Source organism: Tauraco erythrolophus, chromosome 6 (assembly GCF_009769465.1).
Source record: "Tauraco erythrolophus isolate bTauEry1 chromosome 6, bTauEry1.pri, whole genome shotgun sequence".
NCBI lineage: Eukaryota > Metazoa > Chordata > Aves > Musophagiformes > Musophagidae > Tauraco > Tauraco erythrolophus.
In genome coordinates, this window is record NC_141470.1 from 60,690,575 (window position 1) to 60,714,847 (window position 24,273).

Consider the following 24,273-nt stretch of genomic DNA (forward strand, 5'->3'; position numbering starts at 1 on the left):
ATCACAGTGATCTTTGTAACTGAGGGAGACTTTGCAGCTTTGCTCAATCCTGGCTTCAACTGGGAACAGATCAGAACAGACTTACTCAATTTTTTTTGATGCAGACCCCATGGTCCAACTACACCACTCCAATTTCTAGGGGAAAGATCATCTGAAGGACACTCAGACAAGAAGTCTGATTTGGAAGCTGAAAGTTTGGCACAACTAGCAGACTGTACTCAAACTACTAGTTTGTTAAATCTTTTCATGTTATAGTCTTTAAAATTAACATTTTCAAATCTTATTATGCAACTACTGTAGTAAGAAAGATGACATCAAAAGAAAGGCCCAAAGATGTGTCTTTAAAGACAACACATATCACACAACTCACAATAAAGGTAATAAGTTTGCAGCTCTAAAATCTTGAACTTGTTCTGTCTTGTTCCTGATTTAATGTTTTAATCGTGCACCACCTCCTGTTTATTAATACATTGTTTATTTAAAAAAAAATTCTTCCTGATACAATCACTTTATTCTTGAAGGTACCTTCATGTTTTCGATCACCGTTTGTGTAAGACAGGAAGCAGAACGTTACCTTCCTAAAGGTACAAGAATATAGCAAAGGATCAGGATACAAAGCTGTGCACTCTTTTCCCTACACAACTATCTGTGGCAGATGACCACCATGTGAAAATAACCCATAATTCACTTCAGGCTTAACTGCTGTTCAAATATTACGTAAATAGCACTCAATTGATTTATGACCCTGGCCAAGACCCACAAGTGATAAATGTTGCATATTACAAGTAGACCAGATCGGCCAGATCACAAACCATTAAAGAAACCCCAGTTTTACCCCAACAGCCTCAGAGGTTTGGCAGATTAGTAATAGTTGCATAATATGCAGCATACTTTCTTCTAAAGAATTTCAGAAGCTCCTCAGCACAGACTAAACCTTTAAGCATCAAACATGACATTTGTGCCTAGCAGTGTTCAATTATTTTGCTTCTCAATGCAACTCCAGCTAATATGCCAAAAGTAAGATAGGAGTCACCCTTCCCTCAAGCCAGCAAACACATCACCCATGGCAGGACACTGCAAAGAGAGACGCAACACTTCTGTCCAAGCACATTCCGCTGTCATTTTGCTTGTGAGTTCTTTGGTGAAAATGACATCCCCTTTGAAGTGATATGCTGTATACTCCCGGTGATAGCTGCAATTAGCTTCATGTATCGAAAAAAAACAACATGTATGTATTAGTGGTTTAAAATTAGTAATAACAATCCTGCCTTCTCCCAATCTGTTGAACACTGTAAAAAGGTCACAGGGATGCTGACGCTCACGTTTTTTGTCTTCTGTTTTACACAGCTAAGTACTGATAGAGTGACTCATGACAGCCAAATTCTGAGATCAGGCTCTAAGCAACTATGACATCAGATGCTGCCAAAAGTCATTTGATTCCTCTGTTGTGAAGTGCCAGGTTGCTTCTGGGACATGGTGAGAAGCCAGCTCCAGTTTAGAAAATTCTATAGTGAGCTATTGTTTGATACTAAATACATCATCACTCCTGCTGCTGTTGCAAATCACAGGGCATCCAAGGACAATTCAAACACTATCAGCACTTTCTACTTCAACAAAGCTGTATGCATCCAGACTATAGAAAGCATCTGTGAGAGAATGGAGACCTAGAGCTCGTTGTCGGGACTATGAAGTAAGAAACTGATTCTCACAAAGAAAAAGAGCTGTTAGATAATCTTAATTAGAGTTTTGTGCTCTGCTATCTTCCACGCCTTGGTTTCCCCAAATTCTAATCATCATAGAATCATAAAATGGTTTGGATTAGAAGGGACCTTCAAGATCATCTAGTTCCAACCCCCCTGCCATGGGCAGGTACACCTTCAACTAGACCAGGTTGCTCAAAGCCTCATCCAACCTGGCCTTGAACACTTCCAGGGATGGGACATCCACAACTTCTCTGGGCAACCTGTTCCAGTGCCTCACCACCCTCAGAGTGAAGAATTTCTTACTTACATCTAATTGAAATCTACTCTCTCTCAGTTTAGAGCCATTGCCCCTTGTCCTATCACTTCATGCCCTCATCAAAAGTCCCTCTCCAGCTTTCTTGTAGGCCTCCTGTAAGTATTTGAAGGCTGCTAGAAAGTCCCTCCAAAGCCTTCTCCATGTTGAACAGCCCCAACTCTCTCAGCCTGTCTTCACAGGAGAGGTGCTCCAGCCCTTGGATCATCTTTGTGGCCCTCCTCTGGACCTGCTCCAACAGGTCCTTGTTCTTCTTATGAAGAAGAACTGAAAGCATCAGAACTGAAAAGCAGTGCTCCAGGTTTGGTCTCGTGAGAGCAAAGCAATGGGGCAGAATCAGCACCCTTGACCTCCTGGTTATACTTCTTTTGACGCAGCCCAGGATACAGTTGGCTTTCTGGACTGCATCAAAAGAAGTGTGGCCAGCAGGTCACAGGAGGTGTATACTGCTCCTCTACTCTGCTCTCATGAGACCTCACCTGGAGTACTGCCTTCAGGTCTGGGAGTCCTCAGCACAGGAGAGACATGGATCTGTTGGAGCAGGTCCAGAGGAGGGCCACAAAAATTGGTCAGAGGGCTGGAACACCTCTCCTGTGAAGAAAGGCTGAGAGAGTTGGGGTTGTTCAGCCTGGAGAAGAGAAGCCTCCAGGTAGACCTTATTGCAACCTTTCAATGTTTAAAGAGGGCTCATAAGAAAGATGGGAACATGTTGCTCACCAGCCTGGGCTGCGGCACCAAGGACACTGTTGCATCCTCCACAGCCAGGAGGAAATGGCCTGCCTCTTGTAGGCAGGATAGGTACCTTGAGTTGAGTAGTTAATTAGTTCATTGTCTTCAACTCAATCCAGCTGGGTAAGAATGATTGGTGCCATAGGAACAAACTTTTTAATAGGCCCTGTTGCACTAGGACAAGGGGTAATGGTTTTAAGCTGAAAGAATATAAATTAGATTTCTTCTAAGGAAGAAATTTTTTACAGTGAGGGTGGTAAGGCACTGGAACAGGTTGCCCAGTGAGGTGGTAGATGCCCTATCCCTCAAAACATTCAAGGTTAGGTTGGACAGGGCTCTGGGCAACCTGATCTAGCTCAGATCGTTGCAGAGGGGTTGGACTAGATGACCTTTAAAGGTTTCTTCCAACCCAAACTATTCTATGATTCTATTCAGAATAACTTACTATTGCCAGTAAACTAAGATACCTCAAGATTTTCTCCCTCTCGTTTCCAGACCATTCATTAATATCGGGAACACTGCAGGCCCCAGGACAAATCCCATAGACACTTCACTGGTAACCTCATTCCTCTCTGAAAACTGACCTTGCTACCTTCTGTCTTTTTCTTTTATCTTCTGACTTCTTAGTTTCTTTAAAAGCTTTTCGTAAGCTATAAACCAAGTAGGTTATATCAACCATAATTCCTTTATCCACAAGCTTACTTGCTTCTCTGAAGAATGCTATTAGATTTGTGAGGCATGACCCCCCTTTTACAAATCCATGTTGATTCTCTACCAACATACAATATTCATTCCTGTGTCCAGTGCTTCTTCAGAAAAAATACCTACACAAAACAGTAACCCAGCTCCCAAGTTTCTCTAGAAACATTGGATCAATATCATGTATTGCCGTTCATTATTATAAATTTCTTCTAATAGCACTTCTACGAAAACCAGCACTGTAGAATCTAATAGCATATTGGAAACAATGAGCTTACACAATCACAAGGTTATGATTATGGTCTGGTAACCAATAGCTAGAGCAAAACCTAACAAAAATAAATGGGGTTTGGTGAAACAGATGTTCTTATCCCTGGTGACCATGAAGAATCCAACAGGACATTGACTTCTTCAAGCATTATTTTCTACACTCAAAAGTTGAATCGATGGTAACCTAACCTGAAATGTAATTGTAGAACTAATCCCTACAGGGGACAGGGTAATCCTGTCAGGAACTAACCCTTACAGGAAACATCAGCTGTTGATATCATCCCTCATCCTAAACTTTCAGGTCAAATCTTTTCCTCCCCTAAACATGAGATAAACCCCAACCATAACCCAACTTAATATACGGGCAGTGAACTAATTCTTGTAGATAAAACACATTAAAGGCACTAGCTGTATCATCACCAATAGTCTTTCTAAATCTCCACCCTTCGCACTCAAGTGAACAAACTCCCTAAGAAATCTGAATAATAGCATTTTCCCTTCGTGTTACTAACCCACTTCCTATCCCTGAAGCCATTCCAGACCCAGTGACAAGCTAGGCTCAACAAGCATTTTCGTCTTAACACTGCTCCTGTTTTTAACCAAAAACTGAAATCTAACCAAGTGACTACTTCATGAAGAAAAATTGATTGAGATTCATTAGCAAATAACTTTTTTGCTAATCTGTGTTGGTCCTAAGTAATCCAACAATGAGCTAGGATGATGAAGCCTTCCTCTTTTAGGTCATAATGATACCCTAAACCTTATGGCTATCATCCAGCTGGCTTGTAATTATCTAATTAAGGTTTAGACCCTGCCTACAAAAGGCGAGCCATTTCCTCCTGGCTGTGGAAGATGCAATGATATCCTTGGAGCTGCAGCCTAGGCTGGTGAGCAACAACTGGTGACTCTGATGTGATATCCTCACAAGAGACCCTGAAGACAGACAGCCAGAGCTGGAGTGAGAAGTCCTTCAATAAAGAAGGTAAGGCTGCTACCCCAAAAGAGGGAAGTGAGCTGGAGTTGGAATGAATGAATTGGGTCTCTGCTCACTGTAAAGCCTTCATGAAAACAACAAAAAAAACCCTGTAAAGCAAAAAGGGGGAATTATGGCTATCCCCCAGCTGGCTTGTAATTATCTAATTAAGGTTTAGGCCCTGCCTCTGGCTTGTAATTAACTAATTAACTGAGGTTTAGGCCCTGCCTACAAAAGGTGAGCCATTTCCTTCTGGCTGTGGAAGATGCAATGATATCCTTGGAGCTGTAGCCTAGGCTGGTGAGCAACAAAATCTAAACCTAAAATTTATTAATTTGAAGTGATCAATTTGTATAGTAAATCTGAATATAAGGGGTTTGTTCCCAATTATGCAAACTCTCATTCTGTCTTTACGAGTCTTGCAGAATGCAAGAATAAAAAAGCTTTCTACCTTTTTTTTCTGAAAACTTGATTCTAGCCCTAGCCCTAAAATTAACATGTACTGTAAAGCAAGGATGAATCTGTACTGGAATATCTAATATGAAGCATATGCTCCTGCCTACACCATACTACTCTCTCTGACATGTTTTTTCCCAGTTTCCTAGCTTTATCCCAAACCTTCCTTAAATGGAAGATGTGTCCAGGAACACTGAAAATAAAGTATTTGCTTGTGACTATACCAGTTGCCTTCTGAACCCTAATACATCAGACTTGATACAGCCTTCCTTTCTGAAACCGTAACCCTATCGTTCACCAATTCCTACAGAAAAATTCAAGATATTTATCCACAGTGATATCAGCATCCTTATTCTTGCCAGTCGTGGATCTGACATTAAAACAGGTTCTGAAGCCTTTTTTTTTTTTTTCAACTTTAAAATCTAACCAGAAGATTGCCTATATGCAAGAGCCCTACAGGAAAAGTGAACATTATGAATTCCTTCTTCCATTCCTGACGGCCAGGCAAGTGTCTCACTATAAAATGAGTATTTTAAACCTTATTTTCAAATTTTAAGCCAAATCCACTGTTTGAAAATCAGTGCTCCAGAATAAAGTTCAAGAATTGGTGAATTAAACTGTAGTGGCTATTCGTCCATGTTTATGACTAATATTTAAACACTGAAATAGTGTTTAACACTGAACAAGCCATAAATGTAGATAATGCTTGCCCCATGAAACTCATCATCTAAAAGAGAGCCTTGAAAGAGACAGGATGCTGTAGAAGGCTTAAAAGAGGACACTAAAAATGTGATTTAATTGCATGTCTGCCTAATCCACTTGATTAAACAAATGTTGGGACTAAAGAGAGTATTTGACTGATATTGCTAAGTATTAATGTGCCTTATAAAGACATGGTTCAAATAAGATAGCAGGGTCTGGTGTATCAAATTCAGAGGTTAGTTTGCACTTGGAGCACTTGGTAAGTTATCCAAAGATGAGAATGAGATAGAGGGGATGTGAGGACCTCCATGTATTACCAGTGCCTTTACTCATTAGATGGGGAAAAAAAAAAAAAATTATATTCAGCAACAGATTTGTGGTTCTGGCACATATACAGCCAGATTCAGCTATGTTGCCATATCATTCTGCTTTATACATCCCACAGTGATGACAGAAACAACTGTCAAGGCTGGTCAGTCTTTTACTTTGACAGGATAATATCAACTAAGTACATCAGCTGCTAGCATCTGCCATCCCAGAAATACTTGTTTTCAAAGGGATTTTAAACAGCACTAAAGACTGCAATATACATTATCTGTAGGCAAAACTGCAAGTGAAATTTTGGAAATTTCTTGTTGAAACTATGGCTACCAGGATGCCATCTAACAATTACTCCAAGCTAACTCAGGTGGTAATTTAACTTTAAAACTTGTTTGAACTACAGAGAAATACGTATATAACAAATATTATCTTTGCATCAGCCTCTTTCTCTGTAGAATATTTTTCCCCAAGACATGTATGTGTTTTATCACACATGCAATAATTTATAATCCTAGAAAAAAGTAAAGCTAGATTCATTGGAAAGATAAAAGTCCATCCAAACTACTGGCACTGAAACACAAAGCATGCCCTGCAAGAATAACTTCCACGGTCTTGTGAGGAAGGGAAGCAATTTATGACTGAATCCAGCCCTTTAGGTATCTGAACATAACTTCACATTTCAGAAGTAAGCTCTGTGACTTTCTTTCGCAGGTTAAAAATACTTGTTAAAGCCATCTATACCGTTGCTAAGAGAAATGACACATTTGGCAAGAATATGTGAGTGATAGCTGGAGATTCTTGAAAATAAAGTAGATTTGGCTTACAGGTTGTTTTTTTTTTAATTTACTTCAGAATCTTTAGTAATAGTTACCAATAAAATGCAAAGCCTTATATAACACAAATTCAGTATACACTCATCAAAGGACTTCTATATCTTCTTCACAATCTTCCTATGAAGCCACATCAGCTGAGATAGAAACACACAATTTAGATTTAACTTTTTAAAACCTTTGCAGAAACATAAAATAAATATCTTTGATTTCATATAGGGATTTAAATACAGCTTTCCTCCTGCAATAGGGAACACCAAGCCAGATTCTCGGCTCTTCTTAGCTCTCTATGCCAGTGTGTGTGTGTTAGTCATTCAGATTGCTCTTAACATACACTGGAATAAGAGAGCTGGGATTTAGGTCTTACCAGGCTCAGTTGATGGGAGAATATGACTAGAAACCAATTCCACATGTAAGGTATTTCTATGAAATCATTAAGAAAATTTAAAGTCTGTTTTTTCTACACTGTTTGGAAAAGAAACATGACATTACTGAAATACTCTGCATGTTAAATGGTGCTATAGAAATATGCAGACAATGACTTAATAGAAAGGAAATTGTTACTTCAGAACCCTAAGCTCTGAAACAGTGAAGTTCTAAACCATTTCTTGACTAGATGCACATGACTATTCCCATCAGCTTCACTTAGGTTTCCTCAATAGTTTATGAGCTGCCTTTGGACTAGACCATGGTCATGTACAGTACTCTGAAGCTCAAGAGTAGTCCTGTAACTGGGTTCTTAGCGCTAACCTCTCAGACAGCCCTTTGCGTTAAGCGTCATATATTTTTTTAAACAAAAAAAATTTTAAAAAGCCTTGATGTTTTTTGGTAAAGATTGTTGTCAGAGCAGAACAGCTACAAAGCTTTTAATAGAAAGAGTGGAGTATTGCTTGGGATTTTCATGCATTCACATGCCAAACTTCCTTAAGAACCTGTGCATTAGTTTTAGACATGACCTCAGCTAACCCAAAGAAAGCCACAGCCACCTCTGCTTTCCCTGTTGGCAGCTACTTTAATTGGCAGGTTCACAATGAGCACTTTTGTTTGCATCCTAAACATTCAGAGCACAATTAAAATGTTTAATACTTTCATCTTGAAAGTGCGGTACTTAATATGTTTATTTTAATAGGCCAAGTCATTGCACATTTAAATAGCATCATTCAAACACTTAAGGAACTTTTTTTACAAGGACTCAAAAGGTTCTCCATTTCAAATCATATGGATTTAGCTTGGTTTAAAAATAGACATTTTGTTTGTTTTCCATTCAGTTGCTCTACTATTTGGTGTTCTTTCCTTGCTCATATAGTCTCTGAGTATTTTACTACCCCCTACTGCATGGAAAGAAAACTGTGCAATACTTTGCTATGGACTAACACTGGAATAAGAGAGCCAGAGTCCCCAACACAAGAAGAACATGGAGCTGCTGGAGTGGGTCCAGAGGAGGGCCACGAAGATGATCTGAGGGACGGAGCACCTCTGCTATGAAGATAGGCTGAGAGACTTGGGGCTGTTCAACCTGGAGAAGAGAAGGCTCCAGGGAGATCTTATTGCAGCCTTCCAGTACTTAAAGGGGGCCTACAGGAAAGCTGGAGAAGGACTTTTTACAAGGGTGTGTAGCGATAGGACAAAGGGTAATGGCTTTAAACTGAAAGAGGGTAGATTTAGATTAGATATAAGGAAGAAATTTTTCACTCAGAGGGTGGTGAGGTACTGGAACAGGTTGCCTAGAGAAGTTGTAGATGCCCCATCCCTGGAAGCGTTTAAGGCCAGGCTGGATGAGGCTTTGGGCAACCTGGTGTAGTGGAGGGTTTCCCTGCCCATGGCAGGGGGGTTGGAACTAGATCATCTTTGAGGTCCCTTCCAACCCTAACCATTCTATGATTCTATGAGTACATGCTGCTAACACCTCTTGAGAGCTCCCCATCAGCTGTAACACCAAGGGCATGGATTCAGAGTCATTGGAGCTGCAGGATCCTGTCTGGGTTTTCACATTAAGTTCCTAATGGCTATGGTGTGGATAACAGAGAACAAAGTTTTCTTGACAACTCTGAGATAATAGACCGTTAGTGGAGTAGCATGGTTACTGGGTTGGTATAGTGCATATTGTCATGTTTCCAAAGCAACTAAAAGTGCTTTGAGGAGCAATGAGTCAGATCCTGGTTGTGTAGTAACCGCACACAGGGATTTCTGTTTTCAGGAACTATGTGTCCAAGAGGAGCATACCATTATATAAGTCTCTGGCACTAAATGTGTTGGGTAGCCACTGAGTCAGACTGAACACCTCAAAAAACCTATGAGCAACATTTGGTGTATTACCGTGTACCAGCACAACCCACGTAATATTTACTCACTTGGACTGATGTGTGATGTGAAGTAACTCCCCGCTCTCAACTCAGCTGAACCTCACTACCTCTCTTGGTAAAGGACATAACACTAAATTGCCTACCACACTTGCACAAGAAAACACACATTCCGATTGCAGTTTGTAAATCAAATAAAGTGCATATTCAAATCTTGCTCACCCATCATCAGAAGCCAGAGTCTATCATTTCTCTTCCATTTTCTTCACAAAGTGATTTGTCAGCAAATCTCCTTGTTCTTCTAACTTCAGTTCTCCGTGCTGGAAGAAAAGGGATTTAAATTTGTGCTCAGCGGCATTTCCTCTCTCACTGCAGTTCACACTGGGTAAACCTATTTCAAACTGGGCATTCCCTGATGTCAAGACTGGCTGGTGGTTGGTTCACCACAGCCCTGCCCCACCTGAGTTGCTGAGAAGCAAGGTGGTCTTCTCCCTGGACTCTCCAGCTATTTGTCCTAGCCATGCTGCCTGGGAGGTAAAGCTGGCTTCTTCAGTGTTTCCAAATTCAGCGACACTCTCCCAGAACATGTTTGGGGATTTTTAACTCATATCTTGTTGAAAATATCACATAACTTCTTTTCTGATTTGGGATGCAAAATATAATAATTAGAAATTGCAAAACTGTCTGTGAATGAGGAAGTGTATTTCCCGCACAGGTATTTCCTATTGACTGCAGGGGCAGTTTGTACAGCTTGGCTGGCAGGTTTGAAAATAATATTTTAGGAATATTTTTCCCACGTTAAACTACAGCACCCTTGAAAAACTTTTTTTAAAGTCAGTACAGATTGGACTGTGACCTGCTATCAGTCTAGAATAATGGTCATTTAGTATGTGTATTCTTCAGCAGCAGAACAGGTCCTAAATGGGAAGTCCCAGATTCTCAATCCAATCCCTTGGACTGGGGAAATGACCTGCTCCAAAGCTTTTGCTGGCACCAGTCATTTCCTGCTCTGTGCCAGTGCAGACGCATGGTCCAGCATTTTGCAGTGATGGACAAAAAGTTAGCCAGGTCCTCACCCCTGTTTGCAGTCTAACACCTCCTGCACATGCGGGAACCAGCAGTTTGGCATCATCTGTTCTTCCCCTCCACATTTTACAACAGGCTTAGGTAGAAACTGAAAGGAGGCCCTTACAATCACTTGTTCCTTTGGGTAAGCACGGACTTCAGTCCATAAATCATTTCTATTGCTTTGGCACAGTGCTCCTGTCTCTGAGCAAGCCACCACTCTACCACTCTCTCTTCAGAACAAGCCATTCGCAGAGGGTATACAGCAGTGCTGGTGTGTGATTTCAACCACTGCAGCAAAATGAGCTCAGCAGGTAGAGGCAGACATCAGTTCAAATTCCCTTTCAGTCCCTAAAACAGAACTGATAATCCTTGGATCTTGGGTCTTCTGACAACATTCAGCACTCATTAATGCTAGTGGATGATAAAGGTACAACAGGTAGAGGCTACGTAACATGAAAGAGATGGATTAGCCAGACAGTTTCATAGAGCCAACTCTGTAAATCTAGTCATATCCAGCACAATCTACTTCTCTAAATTTCTATTAACAATTCTTATAAGAAATAATGCATTTGCCCATATTTTGCTATGATGTCAAATACATTATTTGACAAATTCTTTTTTAATTTAATTTTAATTTTTTTCAGACTGTTCAGCTAGCTTTAATAATAAAACTGCCTTATTCTGTCTTCACTTCATTTAATTCACTTCCCATTTCAGGAAAAAAAAAAATCAAGACTAAACATCTACCAAATGTTATTCCTCTCCAACTGAATGTGATGGATGGTCTGAGGAGCACATAAAAACTAAACAAAAAGTGCATTGTTCCCTTCCAGATTTTTCAGCTGGTGTAAATCAGCATAGCTTCACTGATGCCAAGTTACAGAGATGTACATCAATTGAGAATCTTGCCCTTCATCTTCAGAGCAAGATATTTTCCCCACAGCTTAGGTTGTCTGCCTTTTCAGGCTCATGAAAACTCCAGCCTACTTTTCTGCCAGGCTCTGTGTATCACCATAAATTATCTCCATTTTGGTTAAGCTCCGAACCTGAGAAGAGGTCCTGTAGAGAAGGCAGAGAACAGATGTGACTGGTCAGCCACTCTGTCCCAGACTGTCTGGCTGAGATCTAGACATTGTAATTACTCAGTGTTGCAGTTTCTGATTTGTGAAATACATCGTTAGCGGAGAGGAATACGGATGAGCTTTGCTCACCCCTGCTTGTCAGTTGATCAGGTCCCATGATGATAAAACCTATGAAAAACATAGCATTGAAATGAATTAATTTTAATTTAATTTAAAATGCAGTCTCAAAGGGACTACCATTTTCCATTCTATTTGATCCTTCTAGCCACTTTATTTCCTCTCCCTGAAATCCAGAGGAGCCCACCTACAGCAGGGACCTGGTTAATCTCTTCCTACCATCTGGGAAACTGCAAGTGTGAGATGGAAGGAGCCTTTACAAGGTTAAACCCCAGGACTATCAGGCTCCTAAAACCTCTTGCTCAGGCTAGTCAGTCTCACACATAGGAAGAAGGGTACCTGCATCAGGTACCTGTGTACTCAGGAACACATGTCTGGATCACCAGTCTACTTCTTCACTTCTCCAAAGGAGCTGGGAGGGAGCTAGCTCTTAATCATTCATCTCTGAAATACTGCCTCCAGAATTTTTGCCCTCACTTGCTGTAGCACCATTGGTTGTTTGCCTTCCTTCGTCCTTCCCTGCCTCCCTCCTCATGATCCTTTTCTGTCATTCCTCTCCCCTGTCTTCAACCACAGCTCCTCCCAAACCAGACTAATGAAAGCTTTGTTTTCATTATATAAGCCCAGTGTATAATCAAATACATTTAAAAAATAACAAAACTGTGGAACTGACGGGACATGTGTCTACCATCACCCCATATCCAAACACTGAGGTTTGAGCTTGGCTCAGGCATCTCTGAAAACGCCAAATGTGGATTTCCACAAACACAGAGAAATGGATCCATAGCTGCTGTAAACAGAATAAAGGTGCATTGTTTAAAGTTGCCTAGCAAACGCACACAGTAAATCGCAGATGCCTTGAGAAGAAAGTTGCAGACTTCAGCCTGACAAACACTTATGCACATGTTTAACATTAAGCATGTGAGAGTCCCACCTTCAAACAGGACACTCACAAGCCTAAAGTTAAGTAGCAGCCCAAGTACTTGAAGAACAGAAGTCTCAGTCTTGTAGGCTTTTTTATTTTGTTGAAAACTAGTCCACATTTAGCCTTTAGATATCGCTGTAATAATTCAGATCAGGCACTTCCAGACAGACTTCTCTTTTTTTGTTTTAATTGTTTTTGAGGGTAACATTAAAAACGCATTAAGCTACTCTGTAATTGAATTGAATTCAACTGATTTGCTTAGGTCTACCAGTGCAAGTAAAAACAGAACCGAACCTAAGGGATCATCCAGTCTAGGTTATAGGAAAAAAATATATGTAAAATTTAAGATTTCTCACAGACAGTTTTGAAATGGAGAGTCAGCTTTATACAGCAAGCACTCAGTCCTGCTCTAGGGTGCCTGGCCACACACAAGACAAATGTCAAGTCACCTCTCGTCCTGAGGAGCTAACAGAGTTGGGCAACAAAACACACTGGCAGTCCCCTAGGAAGCCTTTCTCAGATGTCTTCACACCACAGGGATGTACTATCCCGTTTAGGCATTAGCAGAAGCACAGCAGTTACATTCCCACCTGCAGAGGTGTCCGGCACATGCCGAGCTCTGGCTTGGTGCAGCTGCATTGCTCATGGCAAGTGAGTTGGCGAGTCTGCAGCTAGCCAGAACATGTTTTCATCAGAGCAGAAGACTGAACTGTACAGACATGTTAGGATGAGAAAAGGCAATGCAAAAGAAAGGAATGGTGGTGATGGTGGTGGTGGGGAAATGAATAGAGAAATAAGGGAGCAAATTAATACAGAATAGAAGTTTAAAACACCAGCTTTCTTCAATTTCTTAATCAGCACAATTCTTTTTAGGTTTGAGGTGTCTTTGTTGTTTTTTTTTTTTCCTTTGGGTTGGTGTTTTTTTAAGTGTTCTTACATCTAGTTTTGTTTCCAGAACAATCTTCTATATCACAATAAACCAGTGTTCATTCCTGAAAATGCTAACTTTATTTTTACAGAAGGAAAGGGACAGGAAGAAGCACAACTCTAACTTCACAATAAGTAAAACTCTCCCGCTTGGTCTCTGTTCATGATAATATACTATGGGAAAAAAAGGACTATTGCTAGCAGTATAATAAATAGCATGTGCAAAACGTACAGTATAGTAAATACACTACAGGGACTACTTACAGAGTCTCTTCCACTCCATAACCATCATCAACCGTCTTCTGTGGTTTGGCACATCGAATATTTGCTATGTACTTTATCATTTTAAAAGCACTGCAGATCCTTGGCTGGACAGCAAACAAATGCTGTACATTACTTTATCAATTATTGCCTTGTATATTCAACGTCTGACCTTACCTCCCCCTACAGTTCAATGTGTAGAAATGCCAAGAAAATACATGATGTTTATTTCCAGTGACTTTCATTATTAAATAGGTCTGTCACACTGACAAACCAAAGGAATCCTCTTTAAGGGGACGTTCTAGAGGAAATCTACACCATGAGGAGACAAGGACTTCAGGATTATATTTGAGAATCACTTCTGTTAAAGAACTGTTTTGCAAGTTATGTTAGCATACACATCTCCATTATCTGAAGAATAATATAGTACTCTCTGCACTGCTGTGGAAGGGCAGACATACAAAAGATCCTTATGCATTCCTTAAATACATCACTAAGGAAACCCACACTATACACTACTTAACAAATATGACACTACTACATATACATATCTCAGTGCACTGGTTTTGGCTGGGACAGTTAGTTTTCTTCATAGTGGCTACTATGGGCTGTGTTTTGGATTTGTGCTGGAAATAGTGTTAATAATACAGAGATATTTTAGTTGCTGTTGAGCAGTGCTTACACAGAGTCAAGGCCTTTTTCTGCTTCTCAGACCACCCCACCAGTGAGTAGGCTGGGGGTGCACAAGAAGCTGGGAGCTGACCCCAACTGGCCAAAGAGATATTCCATGCAGTATGATGCCATGCTCAGCATATAAAGCTGGGGGAAGAAGAAGGAAGTGGGGGACGTTCAGGGTGATGGCATTTGTCTTCCTAAGAAATTGTTATACTTGATGGAGCCCTGCTTTCCTGAAGATGGATGAACACCTGTCTGCTGATGGGAAGTAGAGAAGGAATTCCTTGGTTTGCTTTGGTTGCATGCATGGCTTTTTCTTTATCTATTAAACTGTCTTTATTTCTACCCACAAGTTTTCTCACTTCTACCCTTCTGATTCTCTACCCCATCCCACCTGGGGAAAGTGAGTGAATGGCTGGGTGGGGCTTAGTTGCCAACTGGGTTTACACCATAACACCCAGAGAGAGCCATCTGTGCAGGTACGGAGAGAGAGAGAGGATAAATTGTAGGCGGGCAAGATGGGGACACTTATCCTTGCCAGAGTCTTGGCTGGACCAGAAGATCTCAGAAGCTGAATTACAGAGCAGCTCCCAATAACGAAGGTGGATCAGTCTCTCTCCTAGCAGTCTGGACAACCTGCAAGGGCTTTCTCACTCCTGACTGCCTCAGATCCCTTAGAGGAACCAGCATCATTATAAATTACAGGATACTATATCTTATCCAAGAATGAGTAGAGGAATAATGAAACAAATGAAAGCAGTCCAGATGAATGGAAATACGAAAGCAAAAAAATGAGATCCTGCTTGTACATGGACTTAGAAATGAGACTGCTAACAAGGTTGCAAATTGTGACATCATGCAGGTGACAGCAGAATGAAGAGTGATTGCCATCTTACTGAGTACAACCTAGATGTCAGGAGCAGTCCATTACAAGTAGGAACCAGATACTGAGACGATGTCAAGCAGCCCTGGCTCTGATCAGTAACAGGTGATTAGAAAATGTACTGGTGGGTCATCATGGTTCCACCCACATGTCCGATTTCTTATCAGCTCATTTGACATTTTCTTATCAGCTCTAAAAGAATACCTCTGCTGGCCTGGCCTGGATTCAAGCTTGAGTCTGCAAGAAGATTCCTTGATGGTACAAGCAAATCCCAACTTTTCAGTCCGCAATTTTTTTTAAGTAAATTTTCTGTAAATGATAAGAATGAATTCACAGAAACTTAAGGGGGTGGTACGTAGAGGCACGTCTGAAATGAAAAAACACAGTCCAGGTTTTATTCTGAAAAATAATAGCAGGAAATCAAAACACATACAGCATACCTAAGGATGATGCAAGAACTAATATTATTGCTATTATATGCCAGTCATAATGTCCCTAAAAAACCTTGTCAGTTCTCATGGATTTGAGTTCCTATGGAAACCATTTTTATTAAGTATTGGTTTTAAAAAACTCGTTCAGCATATTCCAGTTCCTCCGAGGTCACTGGGTTTTTTTCTGAGATATGTTAACATCTGGTAATAACAGCTCCCATAGTTCAGTACAAACATTTAGGATTTTGCGCTCTCTTATGAAAGAGGGCACACCTAAGCATTACGTTAGCCAAGTCTTTACCTCACCATCCTGAAATGGTATCAGTGAAGAATACATGCTCTAGGGCATCTAGCTGTCTCTGTTTGTACTTAATTCCAATCTTTCATCAGAAAATGCATCCATAGCTAGTGCAATTCTGGAGCATTTAAATTATCCTTACCCAGTGTGACATAACCTCTTTCCTAAAGGTCAGCTGAAATGTAAAATCTCTCCTTCCTTTCCCCTCAGACTGTATTTAGATCTGTGCAGACAACTGTATATTTGTTGAAATGTAGAAATGTGGCCAACTCTATTTACAGATTGATACATATGCACTAAAGATTGACCCCAAGTCTTGATTTGAGTTATTTAACTCAAGGAAAGGAGACACTCTATCACTCTTTTGTTAGCAGATTGATTACAAATGGACTCTTGCCAATGCTAAACTGATCCAGTTTGAGGATGGTTGTTAAGTTCAGACATTTCTTTCAGGAGACTGTTTTCTTCTGTGCCAGCAGCTAAGCTTTCATCTCAAAAAAATATGTGAACATCAAGTTCAGTGTTGCAAGGATAAGTTATAAATTCAGAACCAAGTATTACCTGACACTGCAATGCATGACTGAAATAGAAAAAAAAAAAAAAAAAGCTCAAATAATAGCTTTTGAGAAGTAGAACTTGAAAGTCACTTCAAACCATGTTAGCACTGAACCTTAATGATGGTCCATGTCTAATGAACATTGTCTGCTGTTTCACGTACGATTAAATATGTCTTAAGCATGTTACAGTGACTTCCACATTCTTTTGAGAATGATTTCTCATTTCAGTGCCTCAATATGTCAATAACTATTCAGTATTACTGTCAGCTGGAAGGTAGCCCTCAACCACTTACTAGCTTCTCTACAGTCCTTCTGCAGGCAATTTTCTAGAAAGGCTTTTGGCTCCCCAAAAGTCTACAGTCTTAGTTAAGAAGCAGCAAATATAACATGAGACTGCAAAAAGTAAGACAAAGAAAACTTTGAAGACCACTAGATTTTGAGGTCCAAAAAGACATCTGACTGTATAATACAGGCCACAGAGTTTCATCCAGGTATTTTTGCACTGAGCCATATCATTTCTGTTTGAATAAAATATATCTTCCATAAAGGCATTTAGTCTTACTTAGAAATGTCAAAAGAGAGAGAATTCACTTCTCTCATGGGTAGTTTGTTCCAGTGGTTTACGCCAACAACATTTCCAGAGCCTACAGAATGAAGAGATGTTTTCTGCATTTATATAATTCCAACCCTCATCTATGCAGACATAAATTCATTAAAGTCAACAGACCTCAGTCATCACTGATTTAAGCCAAAAACTTTAAGTTCCATTGAATGATTTTACTTTGAATATTACAGAAGAACATTTTTTTCAAGCCAAGAACCCCATTTTTTTCAAACCAAGTAAAAAGATGTTTACTTGTTTGACAGGGAAGAGAAAGATGTGTACCAATTTCTCACACTGCACTGACTCTATTAGATAAGAACTGAAGAGGTTTGGGTGTGCAGACAGCATGGTAAATGTGGATCTTCAAAAAATTATCTCACTGGCAAATAAACTCGTGATGTGTCGGGTACAGCTTGGAAAGAAAGTCAAACATTTGTTAAAGAACTGGATGATCTAGATGTGGAGGTTAGCATGGAACAGGGAACACAGTGGATGGCTGTTCTCAGTGCAAGATCACCCCTTTCCTCTGCTCTGAAAATCTCTTCCCATCAACCTGCTTTATCTGGGTGACCTGATTTTGCATTGTCTTTCTTCAACATTTTCTTACTACATTTTCATTCATTCCATTGTAAATACGGATGTCACAGTCTCTTCAGATGTTTTCCATAAAGCTGTTGTAGTAAATGCATGTATGGGGTGGGGTCATCATAATTGCAGTCAGTAGCAAGCATTAGGCAACAACTCAGAGCTACGGCAAGCACCTCCTGCCACAAAAAACTGCTACAGTGACAGTCAACTTCTGCTTGTCTTTTACAGCTGGCCTTCTGAAAATAAATGGAAATGGCACTGCTTTCCTGTAGAGAAGCCCAGAGTCCCAGCCCTTCCCATCAGCCAAAAGCTTCAGTTCAGACAAGAAGGGGAAGAGTTAAAGATTGCATGGTACTTGTAGGATATAAGAACAGGAAGCAAAGGCTCATGAGCAATAACATGTGGAACAAAGAAGAGGACTCTGAGGGAAATTAAGCTAAAAACTTATGTAACAGGTAATGTCATCTTCATCTAAGTTAAGCAGATCAATCTGTAAAGTATCCTATTGTAGTATACAATGTTTCTCCTATTAACTTATATACAACAGGGCAACAGTCCTTTGAGGTCTTTCTGGTGCATGGCACAACACTGCTAGAAGATGTACTATGTCTGGTTTCACGGAGAAAATTAATAGGGAGGCCAATATTGCAAACACAGGCTCCACCCTGTCTATCATGGAAGTAATATTATTAAGCATTTCTTCTGGCATGTCATAAAACTGTTCTGCTGGGAATAGGCTTGGGGACAGCAACTTTTAACAGCCTAGCTCCCCTCTACAGAGTTCTTCTCATCAAAAATTCACAGAATCTCTTCCATAAGCTAAATTATACTTTTCAATTCTTCTCAAGGGCAAACCTTATGAACTTTCATACTGGGACTGGCCTTTGTCTATACTTTGGCATTAAGAGGAATAAGAGGAATATCCTGATATTGAATACATTATCAGTACTTGGAACTCTAGAAATTTCCTTGCCATTTTGCCTTTAGACACAAGATGGCAGCAAGAAATTCATTTCAAGCGTTTTCTCCCATTAACTCAACTTTACCTGGCAGTAAGTGTTAAGTCTGTGGGCTTGGTTATTGCTACTATTTGATGGTAGTGTCCACAAGCACTTGTACCCTCACACTGTTCTCCTGTCACCCATGACCCTGAACTCTGCTGTTATCTCTAGTCATAAGGACCAAATATCTAACGCATTGGGTACGCAGCCACGTAAAGAATAAATCTATGGCAAATGCAGATGTCTAAGGTGTGTCAAGTACAGCCCTTCTAGAGGCCATAAATCATCATAAAACTCTTTCATTAAGTCTTACTTTATTATGTAGCTCTTTCCTTCACATTTGTTTTGGGTTTTCTAGCACCTTTATTCTTTCCTAAATTTTTCCTTTCCCACAGTTTTAGCCTTCAGGATCTGCAGTATTTAGTGGTCTCAAAAATTTCTTTCTTTTTTCTCAATTTCCTCCACCTATGATGTTCTAGAATTCATCTCGTCCAAAGTACCAATCTTAGAGCTGATCTTTACTAGTTTTTAGACTTTGCTAATTCTTAAATGTTCTTTGTCCAGAAGGATTTTCTGTCCTTTAAATTCAAGTGAGAAGTGGTTTTGTTATTACAGAGAAAGTTTATGTATGAACAGTGGAAAAATTCCAATCTTTAGCATGCATCTTCGAAGTTCATTAGTATTTGTGGAACGTTCACAATTTTTGCTGGTATGAGAAACAGCTCAAAGGATTCCTAAGACTAAAGGAGTGCTCTAAAATTAGAGGTTATGAACCAAACTCGTCACCTACAACAGATTCAGATACTCTATGGATCAAAGGAGAACACATATAATACATACAGTCCACAAGTGCCTTATATGAATTTGAAGGATAAAGCAGGCCAAAGAGGACCCAGAGCATACCCTCAGAGCAGTAAGCTTCTGGAGCAACACTCCTCATGTTGCAAGTAAGTCAGAGGTGCAATGATGTCGCTCTACCTAATGCTGAAGTAACATGACTAAGGTATACTGAGTAAAAAAATGCAAGAGACTATATAAAGGCACCCGTATATACATATGTATATTTTTATCCATCCATCTCCTATATGGATTAAACTTCCTGATAGAAAGCACAGAGATTTTAATTATACAGCCCTTAAAGTGATGTATGTCAGTCTACTTTATTGCACATTTCTATTGCCTTTTCTAAAATCGTTTTCTGCAGACTGTTAGCAATTGATTTTTTCAAATGTCTTGTTATAAAACAAAACTGTTTGGATTGGTCTGAAAATGCACATTTAATGCTTTAATGTCTCAGAATAAATATTCTACCTCATAGTAGCCAGACACTGCACTTGACATTACAAGGACACACAGCTATTATAATATCTTGTTTGGGAAACATGCAATATACAAGTATACAGAAAATTTGGCCCTTTATCTAAAGCTTGTTAGTGTTTTTCCCCTCAGAAATACGTATCTGTCTTCCAAAAAAAAACATCTCACAAGATTAATGAATATTCTCTTTGTTAAAACTTTCATATTCTCTGTTTAAGAGGAACAATTTCCAGCTAGTAATTAATCTGCACTATAGTTCAAGGACAGAACTATTTGCTTACAATCTTGGAATGCTGGAGATTGAAAACATATTTTCATCGGGATGCTAACAATAATGAGAGGAGTGGTGAGGTCTGAAGAACTCAGGTGAAACTCTTAAAATAGACACCAAAATATTTGTTTGACTGTTTTCCCTTATTAACATTGGAGTTTTTGCTGGGCTTCATTCAGTATGTCTATCTCACCCTAAATAAACCTACAATGACCCCAAAAATTCCCTTTTCTGTTGTTGTTGTTGGAAGCAGTCCCAATGTTCCTGTTAATACTAAGAAAAGGTGCAGCATCACATTACGTGTTAAAATGGAAATCTACGCTTCTTTTCCTCAGGAGTATTATTTCTATTTTAGAGATCTTGCACTTACTCTTTTCTATTCACTAAGTTCAGAAGACCTTCTCGTTTGACCTGCATCTGAATATCTGAAGACTGAAGTGCACTTCTAAGTTTTCCAGATAGCAATTCCTATTTTAAGAACATTTGTTTTCATCTGCTATATACAGCGTTCACTTCAGAAAGCAAACAGCAATCTAATTACAGCAAACAATTTTCCAGGGTCAAGAATTCACACCCCTGTTGTCTTCTGGCCGGACAGGCAGATGTTGTCATGACCTTAAACCTTCTCACCTTCTTCTGGTAAACTACAGGCAAAAGATGGAAGCACAGATGTCATTATGGGAGATGAATCTTAGCAGTTCCAGTAAATTTCTGCCTAATTCTGGGGAGCCCAAGATTTTTGATTACCCTCCTTAAGCTGCAGACCATGCTAGGAGAAGCGCAGACCTGCTACAGGGATGCCTCACCCAGGATGACTCTCAGACAGTCAGTCTTCCGCTGATGCAGCACAAAGCAGTGAGACTGAGGGGAAGAGCCAGGGACATCAGGTTCAGCGGATATCACATCTACTCAGAGAGCAGAAAAATCTGTCAGACCTTTCCACATTCCCAACCAGTTCTGCATTTGGTACAAAGCCTTCCTCCATGGAAATGAATAGATTTGAATTGAAACAGGATGAAGCTCTAAATTACATCATTTATAAACTCAGCCAAATAATGTAAACTTGATAGTTTCCCTTCACAAGTATTTTTAAACAAATTCACCTTGACTGTGTTCAGGTATTTTTTATATGTGCTTTCCATGAACGCTCAAGCAATTGTATGTTACAAATACTATATGTAAGTGAGCTTCTGAACTGATGCACAAATATTGATAGGAACCATATTTTAAAAGTACATGATGAACAACAGTGCCAGGCAATCAAAAGTTTATCCAATTTGGTAGAAGAAACCTTGTTTCCTGTGAACCAGAAATTAACCAATTAGAGTTAAACTTCAGTTTCAAATTTATCTGAGTCAATATTCCCAGGGAAATTATCAATATCAATCAATTTTATAGTAATTTTCTCATTATAAAAATTGGTTAAATCTGAATAATGAATAATTCAAAGTAACTGCTTTGTTCTTACAACATACTGAAGTAAAGTGAGAATCTACATTTATCAAATAAATTATTCATTGCAAAATTACTCACTCTATTCTGCCAATACATATCACACAGACTCAATTACTAGAATTATGGCTTAAGTAGAAACCCTGTCTGATCTTAGCTTCCAGTTTCAGCAAAATCACTTAGTCAAACATAGGACCTCAACATAGAGGCTATCATTAGGATAATGTCGCATATCAAAGAAAATAAATGTAGTCTGAAGAAACCACTTAACCCAACCATATATCTTAAAATAAAAACAACTAAAGCAGCTTAAAAAACCAAGTGATATGACACCGTTGAAATAATAGGCTGTTCTGGACAGAAGAGAGTACTATAAATTCTTGAAGAAGGAGATATTTATTACAGAGTATAAATATTGTAAGCACAACAGTTTTGAAAAATTATATGAAATGTTGTAAAAAAGTAGGAGTCTCTAATTTGGATTGCAGTCTGAGACTGAGTTACAAAAACTATGACACAAAGAATTTTGTAATATTAACTCCTTTAATTCATTTGTCCTATTCAAGTATATCCAGTGAATCAGATTCATCAGTACAGATGACCTGCAACAGAGCTAGTATAACAGTATTTTGCAGGAAAACAGCCATTTCAGCCAACTCGATAAATGGTGAATACGGAAACAAGCATTATTTTTCAAATCATAAGACATGATTAAAGATTTATGCTATTTTAAACAGAAGCAAGCCCTTACTTATTTGGTGCCTGATTAACTCACAAATGTGGTTGATTTAATTGTGCCTAGACCTTTTAATATTCAAAGGATATAAAGACTGTTCAAAATCAAATAAGGACTGAGTTGCAGGCACAAGAGTAAAACACAAAGACTAAACAGATATTAATTTCAGAAAACAAAAACTACTTCCTACCACGAGACTTGACAATAAGATAATAATTTAAGAAGTTATTATGGCCCTGGAATGATTCACAAACATTTCATGTTTTCCTTCAATCTTCAGCTCTTTGAGTCCTGTGGTTACTAAAGAACAGGAAATTTCATTTAAAACAAAACTACTAAATCTCAAACATTCACAACTGTGAAACAAGCTTCTCCATATGACAAGAACATGTTTTAAAAAATCAGAAACCAGAATATATTAAGAGAAATATCTTTGTATTTGTATTGATGATGATATATTGATGTATTGACTCATTATTTTTAATGTCTGCTACACAGGTTGTTTTCAATCAACTGAGCAACTTTCATTTCGTATAATATCATATCGTTAATATAATACAGTATTTCTTGAAAGCCAATGTTTGACAAAAAGAGCAACATATACTAGCCAGTGGATTTATTTTCACTGTAGTATGAAGATTCTTCTCACTAAATCTTATTTGAGAAAGACATGGTATAGAACAAAACTACCCAACAGATAGCACTGTCCAATGTCCAAGTACATTTGCACTGAGCTATTAATGCATCCACTGTGGAAGTATTTTTCAATGCATCAGAAAAACTTCATTAAAATTAGGAGCTGAAAAAAATACTATATATTACGGCTTCTGTGCAAGATTGTATTAACAACCTTATCCTGCTATTCAAACCCTTACACAGTAATGTCTTACTCTCCAAAAGACCACAAAAATTACTAGATGTGTCTACAAACTGGAAAATACTCTAGCGCTATTGAAGTCAATAGCTGTTTATCCAGAAGCTTAAATGGAACCAGGGAAAGCAAGATTTACAAAAATTAGCAATAGATAGATCCCTCTGTATTAAACGTGTTTTAATATCATGCTTTTCTTACAGAACTACTAAAATCTGAAATATTGCTGTTGCTAGGGAAGAAATACAGTATCAGCTCCATCTTATCTGAGGTGACTAAATTAAATAAATAACCAGATAGAGAAATCAATCAATCAATCAATAAATGCTGAATATTTCAAGCCAGTTCATATTAAGGAAATACAGAGGCTACTCTGATAAAAATTCAATGTACAGTGGCCATTTAAATAAGTAGTTAGAGTGCTAGGCTGAAGGAACAGAAAAGTAAGCAATGAAAAACATCAGATGCAGGAAGTGCAATTAAAAAAAATATTGTAAACTAGCCAAAATTATATAGTCCTAATTGAACGAGCACAGGAAAGATATTGTGGCAGACAAGCATGTACTAATTAGAAGCAATACACTTCATTTTGTACAAAGTGTTCCCTTGGCTTGTCAGTGTGAAAGAACAAACACCAACCAGGAGTGTTATTCACCAGATAAGGAATTATGTTGTAGTTGAACCGGATTAAACCAACTGAAGAATTTGATCTAGGGAACAGAAGATGCTTGGAAATCAGATGAGTAAAATGAGAAGAACAATTTTTAAATATTTTACAATAATTATACTCAAGGAAAAAAAAATAATAATAAACAAAGATAAAGGTAGGGAAATAAAAATAAAAATTACCAATATTCTCTCAAAAACAATTTGTTCACTAAAAAAACTAGTGGAACATTATCTAGATACTATT